The 7,500-nt window shown below is 27.6% G+C and overlaps 1 protein-coding gene across 1 annotated transcript in view; it reads right to left on the bottom strand.

Moving 5' to 3' along the window:
• trh (PAS domain-containing protein trachealess) overlaps positions 1–7,500 on the bottom strand; it is a 633,985-nt gene that overhangs the window by 625,743 nt on the left and 742 nt on the right. The window lies entirely within an intron of this gene.

The following is a 7,500-nucleotide window of genomic DNA, read 5'->3' as shown; positions in this document are numbered from 1 at the left end:
CAATGTGATGACGATAAACTGATAATAGATTGATCATATAATAATGATGATAAACCGAAAATATGATAATGATAAATGGATAAAAATATGATGATATACTGATCAAATGATGATATGATGATAATGATGAAATAATGATAAACTTGGATGAAGATGATTATGATGATGGTGATAATGATAGTGAAGAATGGGGTCTGGTTGTTAAAATAAGAGATGATAATTTTGCCTGAATTTGACAGTATCGATGGTGATGATAATTTATGGTATGATAATAATGATGATGATAATAATAATGGTAATAATACTAACAATAACAATATTAACAATGATAGTTAAATATTGATACGAATAACGATGATGATAATATTGATATTCAAAATAATCATAACAATAATGATCTTAATACAATTATAATGATAGTGATAACAGTATTATTATCCTTACAATCAATCTTGTTATCATTATTGTTTCTATTATAATGATAATGATAAGAACATTGATAGTAATACCAATAAAATAATAATGATGGTGATAACGCTAGTAATAGATGCTGATAGAAATAATAATACTAATAATAATGTTATTAATAACAAAAATAATGATAATAAAATGATAATGATGATAATGATAATAATGACACTAATGATAATGATAATAATGATGATAATGACATTAATGATAATGATGATAATAATAACAATGATAATAATGATAATGATAGTAATGATAATGATAATGATAACATTAATAGTTATAATATTATTATTGCTAATGATAATGATACTAATGACAATAATGATGATAATAATAATGATGATAATTATGATAATGATAAACGGATAAAAATATGATGATATACTGACGATATGATGATTATGATGAAATAATAATGATAAACTTGGATGAAGATGATTATGATGATGGTGATAATGATAGTGAAGATGCGGATGGGGTCTGGTTGTTAAAATAAGAGTGATGATAATTTTGCCTGGATTTGACAGTATCAATGGTGATGATGATAATTTATGGTATGATAATAATGATGAGAAAATAATAATGGTAATAATACTAACAATAACAATATCAACAGTGATAGTTAAAATATTGAAAAGAATAATGATGATGATAATATTGATATTAACAATAATCATAACAAAAATGATTTTAATACAATTATAATGATAGTAATAACAGTATTATTATCCTTACCATCAATCTTGTTATCATCATTGTTTCTATTATAATAATAATGATAAGAACATCGATATTGATACCACTAAAATAATAATGATGATGATAATGCTAGTAATAGATGCTGGTAGAAATGATAATAGTAATAATAGTGGTAATATAATAGTAATAACAAGAATAATGATAATAATAATGATGATAATGATAATGACACTAATGATAATGATGATAATGATAATAATGACACTAATGATAATGATGATAATAATAACAATGATAATGATAATAATAATGATAATGATAACAGTAATAGTTATAATGTTATTGCAAATGATAATGATACTAATGACAATAATGATGATAATAATAATGATAATTATGATAATAATAATAATAGTAATGACGATAATAATAATATTAATTAAATTTGAAATATCAATGATAATAGTAACAGCAATGATAATGATTATAATAAAAATAGTAATAGTTACAACTTTAACAAGAACAAAACAATAATATGAACAATGATAATGATGACATATAAGATTACAATAATTAAAATGATGATAGCAATAACAATAGTAGTGATGAAAATTATTATAGCAATAATAATGATAATAATTGTGATAAAAATGATAACAAAATAATTATGAATACAATGATAATTATAATCATGATGATGATGATGACATTAAAGATGATGACAGTAATAATGATAGCAGTAATAATGCTAGTAGTTGATAAATGTAATGGTAATGGTAATAACAATGAGGATGATGATAATAGAAATGATAATAATAGTAATGACGATAATAATATTAGTAATTAAATTTAAGATATTAATGATAATAGTAATAGTAATGATAATAATTACAATAAAAATAGTAATTGTAACAATAACTTTAACAGGAAGAACAAAAATAATAATAATATGAACAATGATAATGATGACATATAAAATGACAATAATTACAATGATAATAGTAATAACAATAGTAATGATGAAAATTATTATAGCAATAATAATGATGATAATTGTAATAAAAATGATAGCAAAATAATTATGAACACAATGATAATTATAATCATGATGATGATGATGGTGACATTAAAGATGATGACAGTAATAAAAATAGCAGTAATAATGCTAATAGTTTTAATGATAATGATAAAAGTAATGGTAATGGTGAATTTAATGATGATATCAGAAATGATAATAATAGTAACAATAAAAACAGTAATGACAACAATGATATTACAATTCATGATTTTTATTGAATATATATGAATATATAATATGATGATGATAACAATGATCTTTACCATATAAATACTATTGATAATGATGATGATAATGGTAGAGATAACGATAATGATAATAGAAACAAAATTGATGATACTAGCGATAAGAATAACAAAAAAAAAAAAAAAAATTATATCCCTCCATAATTCTAAAACAAACGGTTTTAATGTTGTTAATATCACTATCCTTCCAACAATGATAATGAAAATAAGGATAGAATGATAATAACACCACAAAGGATAATAATAATGATAAGCTTACTGATTATGATAATGTTATCCTTTCATCATGACTGGCATTGCTACCATGAAATTCTTTGTTATCATAACCCCCCTTATGATAAGCGTCATTAGATATTAACTGCCGGCGTTATCAAATTCCTTATCATCATCAGAATAATCTTCAAAAATGAAAAATAAAATGTAAAAGTCTCCCCCTCTTCATCCACACAACTCAACCTCAGCCTGAACAAAAGGGATTAAAATTGCGTTTTCTTCAAGCAACGTGACAGCACGTCTGAGGCATGTTCACAGCACGTGACACAATGTAAACAAACTGGACACCAGTACTTACAGAAGTGTAAACACTCCTGGCATTGACTGACGTGTATTTAAGTGTTCAAGTATAACGTTAATGGTTAGAATGTTCTTCAAATAACAGCTGTTCGAGGGAAAACTGATGATGGTAATTCTTTCTTAGTTCAGTAGATTATAAAAAAAGAAAGGATTTTTTTTCCTATAAGATTTACTTTTAGTTTCTTTCACTTTCGGATCTCGCTGATAGAGGCGATGAAAGAGGGTATAATATATGTAAACATATATATATATATATATATATATATATATATATATATATATATATATATATATATATATATACATGTATATGTATAATCATATATATAGAGAGACATATATTTACACACACACACACACACACACACACACACACACTCACATTCACACTCACACACACACACACACACACAATAACACTACACCTTTATATATGACATATATATATATATATATATAATATATATAGACATCAATATATATATATACATTTATATATATATATTATATTTATATATATATATATATATATATATATATATATATATAATATATACCATTTATATATATATATATATATATATATATATATATATATATATATATATATATATATATACAGAAAGAGAGAGAGAGAGAGAGAGAGAGAGAGAGAGAGAGAGAGAGAGAGAGAGAGAGAGAGAGAGAGAGAGAGAGATAGAAGCTGAATACAAGAAGATTAAAGGCACAAAAGACAAAGGACAAAAAGAGGGAAAAAAGTCAAAAGAAGTTGATAGCATCAAGCCAGGGTAATGACGGGCATCTGCACACAACTAGGTCAGGTAACTAACACACAAATCACTACTGAACATATATATTCACGCAGGTAAACATCCGTTATCTGTAGCGGCCGATGAAGATTAGGCAAGCACGCAAGCAGGCACATGCACAGCTACATGCATGCAATGAAAACGTTCGCCAAAAAGGGACGATTATCGGGAAGTGGAAATGTAATTGGGTTTGAAACATGCATGACCACGGAATATAATATGACCTATTGCATATCACCAAGCGTACATGCACATCGATACGGAAATAGAAATTGGCACGAATGGAAACGACATACACATGTACATAAAGTCACCTATGCACACATATATAAAGTCACCCATGCATACAGTCATAAACACACACACACACACATAAACACACACACACACACACACACACACACACAGGGGCCCGGTACCTCCAGCCCACCCGTGAAACACTCAATGCTGCAATAACAGATATTATCCGTCCCAGAAGATGATGGCCGGCTGGATACTGTCATCACGTGAGGGGGTAGGTGGGTATGGGGAGGGGGTATAAGGGTAGGAGGGTATGGGGAAGGGGTACAAGGGTAGGAGGGTATGGAGAGGGGGTAGATGGGTACAAGGGTATGGGGAGGGGGTATAAAGTTAGGAGGGTATGGGGAGGGGGTATAAGGGTAGGAGGGTATGGGGAGGGGGTAGATGGGTAGAAGGGTATGGGGAGGGGGTAGATGGGTAGAAGGGTGTGGGGAGGAGGGTATGGGTAGGAGTAAGTGGCAGGTGTTAAGGGGAGGAATAAGGGACGTGGTGGAGGGAGGTGGGGGATATTATCAACCCTTAGGGCGTCAGCAGCTAGAATTCTGATGACAACGGCGTCCTTACGTAATGTTTGCGGGGGTCCCAGAAGAGAGGTAGGAGAAAATGAATAGAACATGATGAAAAGGGACGATAAAGAAAAAGAGAATAACGAACACCGAATGAAGAAAGAATATCGACACGAGAGCGAAGGAAAAGAATAGTATCAACGGACGAAGAAAGGATGGCAACACGAAAGCGAAAAAAAAGTAACAGCAAACGAAAAAAGAATAGTCATACCAAACATAGAAAGAATAGTAACACAAAACTTAAACTAAAAGAAAGAATAGTAACACCGAACGAAGAAATAATAGAAATAAAAAAACAACAAAAAAGAAAGAAAGAATAGTAACACAAAACGAAAAGAAAAGCAAAACAATAACAATGACCCCTACACACCAGAACCACAAAACAATGATAATGAGAAGAGCAATAACAACAAAAGAAAATAATAATAATAATAATAATAATAATAATAATAACAATAATAATAATAATAATAATAAATAAATAAATAAATAACGACCCAAATTATATATATAAAATAAAAAGAAAATAAATCACACAAAAAGAGACAACCATGAAAAAGAGGTTAGTATTCCGAGTCAACGGTGTCATTATACTCATGGTCACTCCCTATTTCAATGCCTCCTTTTCGTACCTCATCAGCTGATTTTCAATTTTTAGTGTTTATGTTATTTATAGGAGACTAACTATCTATAATTGTATTTATCTTAGTTGTTTTGTTTCGTAATAATTATAAAAATAATAGTGATTATCATGATAAATATCATTATCATCATCATTATTACTACTACTATATATTTTATATTTATCATCATAATCATCATGTTTATGACTATCATCATTAATGACCATTATCCTCATTATAAACATTATTATTATCATAATTGTGTGTGTGTGTGTGTGTGTATGTGTGTGTGTGTGTATGTGTGTGTGTATGTGTTTGTGTGTGTGTTTGTGTCCATATCTATATCCATACATGATATAATAAGGATAATGATAACATCGATAATAATAGCAATAATATTTTCAATAACTTATAATTAAAATAGTAATAAAAATAAAATTATGATAATGACAATAATAACAACTATAATGATAACAACAATAATAATATTAATTATGATCGTGATAACATATAATCATAATAGTAATAACGATAGCAATGTTAATAGTAATGCTTGTGATAAGGATGATGATAATGGTAATGATGATGATAATAATGATAATGATGATAATAATAATAATTATTATTATAGTAATATTAATGATGATAATAATGATAATAATAATAATGATAATAATAATAATAATGATAATAATATTGATGATAAAAAATATGATGATAACGATGATAATAAAATAATGATAGTAATAGTGATAATGATAACATTAACAATAATAATGCCAATAGTAATAATAATAATAATAACAATAATAATAATGATAATAATGATAATAATGATGATAATGATAATATTGATAATGATGATAATAATAATAATAATAATAATAATGATACTAATGATAACATTGATGATGATGATGATAATAATAATAATAATAATAATAATAATAATAATAATAACGATAATGATAATAATAGTTATAATAATTATTATTATAAAAAATGATTATAATAATAACAACAATGTTGATGAAAATAACAACAACACTACTAATACTACTACTACTACTACTACTACTACTACTAATAATAATAATTATAATAATAATAATAAAAATAATGATCATAACAATAGCCATAATAAAGGATAAAGATGACAACAATAATAATGAATATAATAACAATAATGATAATAACAACAACAAGGAGACTATGACTATTGCATGATCGTCCATTTTCTCAGAACAAACCAGAGGTCATTCAGTCATTCAGTCATTTAGTCATTCATTAATACGTATTTTTATTGCATTCATTTTTCGATTTTCTTCTATGACTTTTTTCTACTGATACATAATGAATGTCAGTTCATTTGAGAAACTTATTTACAAAGGTTTGCTTAATTATACGTATTGATGCAACAAACAAACAAAATATTTTTATTGGTCGATGTAAGTCAAAAGATGTTTATAACATGGAAAATAATTCTTTCTTATTTCACTTAAACTAATATCTATACTCATTTACACTCGACAATATCTATCTTTTGCCATTTTTACACCTGCAACATGCATGCAATGATTGTCATCCCCCAGAATTTGTTTGATTTTTCTTTTTCTGTCAACATTATTATTCACAAATAATGTAGCAACAGTAAAGGTGTGGTGTCCTTTGTAATATGAAAAAACGTTTCATTTGCATGTTTTTTGTCGTTTGGCTGCAATTTGATGAAGTGTGTTTTAGGTCGTAATTTTGAGAGACAGTCGTCTAAGCTAAATGTTATTGAATATATCAGTGCATAGTAATTACTAGCTACTGCTTGGGGTGTAGAGATAGGATATCGATTGCAAGACTCCAAACCAATTTCCATCGTCGCTTATCCGACAAATCTCACTTTTATTTGACAGCAAATGTTTTCCAGCTCTTGATCTATTTCGAAATAATTATATCACAAAGCGTTTAAAAGGCCATAAACAAGGAAATCAATCTCCCAGCTTGGTGAGAGACGTAACTAGGATCACGCGACGAGGAACGGTGATGCCCGAAGGAACAAACGTAACACATAAAAAGAAACGAGAGAAACACCACCGAAAATAAGTATATGAATAAATACAGCTATAGCATTGTGCCATTGCT

The sequence above is a fragment of the Penaeus japonicus genome, unplaced genomic scaffold (genome assembly GCF_977035675.1).
Source record: "Penaeus japonicus unplaced genomic scaffold, GWHDUDI00000001_assembly GWHDUDI00000030, whole genome shotgun sequence".
NCBI lineage: Eukaryota > Metazoa > Arthropoda > Malacostraca > Decapoda > Penaeidae > Penaeus > Penaeus japonicus.
Note: the sequence above shows the minus strand (reverse complement) of the source record. Positions and strands in the feature narration are given on the sequence as shown.